This window comes from Leopardus geoffroyi, chromosome A2 (assembly GCF_018350155.1).
Source record: "Leopardus geoffroyi isolate Oge1 chromosome A2, O.geoffroyi_Oge1_pat1.0, whole genome shotgun sequence".
Classification (NCBI taxonomy): domain Eukaryota; kingdom Metazoa; phylum Chordata; class Mammalia; order Carnivora; family Felidae; genus Leopardus; species Leopardus geoffroyi.
This window is the reverse complement of record NC_059331.1, coordinates 112,193,189-112,195,610: the sequence shown is the minus strand read 5'-3', so window position 1 is coordinate 112,195,610 and position 2,422 is coordinate 112,193,189. Positions and strand designations below refer to the sequence as shown.

Genomic DNA, 2,422 nt, shown 5'->3' with positions numbered 1-2,422 from the left:
TAAATAAATTTATAATGTTTTCTCTTTCCTTGACTGCATATAGGCATCATTATATGTTTTATAGATGATCCAATAAAGCTCTAAAAGATAAAGTATCTGTCCAAAATTGAAAATCACTGTCAAAGTTAAGACCAAAACTGAGTTCTAAGTTCACTACTCTCAACCATGCAACCTACTTGATCAATACAACAAAATACCAACAGGTGAATGCATTATTATATCTAGAATAAAATTAGAGTGGCTACAAAATTGAACGCAATTTCCCATCTGCTTTATTGATAAAGTCACTAATTACTACATTTCAACCATACTGAAAATACAGTCAACTCAGGCCAATTTTTCTCATCTGAATTTGCCAAGATTTGTGTCTAAAGAATGCCAGCAGACACATCTGTCTTTGTATATGCCAAACTAGACTGACACAATCCACCCTATTGTATTTTGGGCATACTCCAATGGCTGCTCCACCTGTACACTTAATCTGTTCATACCCATAGTCTGAGAGTAAATGCACACTTGTTTACAGAGTGTACTAATTGCAGTTATTATGTTAACATATTTAGATGATGATGTACTAATACACAATGTAAAAATATGCTCAAATGCCAAAAAGGTAACAAGTTTGCATGCATCTGGCAACTTCTGATACATTGGCTTTCTTAAATCAAGAATGAGAAGGGAAATCCTTTGGATATGATTTAACAATTGCATTGCACACTATTTCTTTCCTTCTTATTTAAAAAAAAAAAAAAAGTTTGTTTATTGGTTTTTTAGTGCCAGGTGTTTATTTTCCCCACACAGTGAGATTGCTCACATATACAACACACACAGGCGCTGGCACCATGGGAGAGAAGAGCACCCCTGGCCTCTGTGGGGAGAACAGGACTTTCTCTCAGCTCTCTGTCTCATGGCACAAGATGGGGGAGGAGAATGGCTTCTCTCTCCTACCCTCACTGGGGACTGAGGAGACCCATGAACAAATTCCACACCTTCCACCTCTCAGCCGAGGAGGAGGCACCTTGGTGACATGTTTAGTTCCAAACATGACAGTAGGTGGAAAAGGGACTGGCCTGGTCCCAACCATTATAGGGTAAGATGTAAATGATAAGGAAGGGGTATAGTTTGGCCACGAAGGGGGCAGGTGACACCATCAGAAGCATGTGCGGGGTGGAGATGTGTGGGAGGTAGGAGCACAGTCACTGGGCTTCTGAGCTACCTACTCCCTGGCTTATCAGGAAAAGGAGGGGAGATGGATGGGCTTATTGTTTGGCATTGAAGATATCCACAAACTTGGGCTTGAGGAGAGCCCCAGCCACGAGGAAGCCATCCACATCAAGGCTGGCTTGCTAGCTCCTTGCAGGTTGCCCCAGTCACAGAACCTCCATAGATGCTACGGGTACTCTGAGCCACTGCGCCAAAGACATTATACGTCAGCCATCCCTGGAGCTTTTCTTGTACTTCCTGAGCTTGTTGGGGCGTTGCAGTCTTGCCAATACCAATGACACATACAGGCTCATAGGCTCCATTCAGTCCTTCACATTATCTGTGATGATCTTGGTTTGCTCAAAAACGACCTTCTCAGTGATGCCAGCTTCCCTCTCATCTAGTTTCTCCCTCATGCAGGGGTTTACTCCAAGTCCCTCTGCCAGGGCAGGGGCCACTTTCTGTCCAATCAGCTCATCTGACTTCCCAAAGACACGCCTTCTTTCCCAGTGCCCCGGGACTACCCACGTGGCTCCACAGTCTTTGATCATGGCAGGGCTGATCTCCCCAGTGAAGGCTGCGTTAGGCACTTTGTAGCAGTTCTGCACAGCCACAGCAATCTTGGGATCTAGCTTCTGTCGGACAAAGTCGATTAGGCAGTTGGGGGGTGGGGAGGGGTGGTGCACAAACCACTTCGATGTCATGTCAGCCAGCACCATGGTCGTGTTCAGAGTGGTGATGAGTTCCTCCAGGTTCTTCTTCCGCCCATGCATCTTCCTGTCCCCCTCCACATGCTCTCCTCCCCACGAAGAACTTCCTCGAGGGCACTGTGGCGCTGGAATTGACACATGGAAGGTGTATCACCCTAAAAAATAACTTTTGAGATCTATCACCTATGCACTTCACTCCAAGGGCAGAGCTATGTACATTAAAGCTCTTTCTTGAAACAAAATTTGCATGGACTATTCCATGTAATTATGAAATTCTTAATTATACTGAGAATTTTCTAGGAAGAAAAAAAGTAGCTATCAACACTAACCCGGAGAAAAACAGAAAACTTGAATAGACCATCAACCATGGAGAAATTTGCAAAAAGTATTGACTAGTCATTTTTACAAAAGACTTCAAAGACAGATAGTTTTACTAGTGACCTCTTCAGAAATGCAAGAAACCTTTCATGTTTTGTCATAAAATTCTCTTAGGCTTTCTCAGTATATAA

At 43.4% G+C, this 2,422-nt stretch overlaps 1 pseudogene; it reads right to left on the bottom strand.

The window, feature by feature from the left end:
• Positions 1-259: 259 nt before the first annotated feature.
• LOC123606527 lies at positions 260-2,077 on the bottom strand (annotated as a pseudogene).
• Between the last annotated feature and the right edge of the window lie 345 nt (positions 2,078-2,422).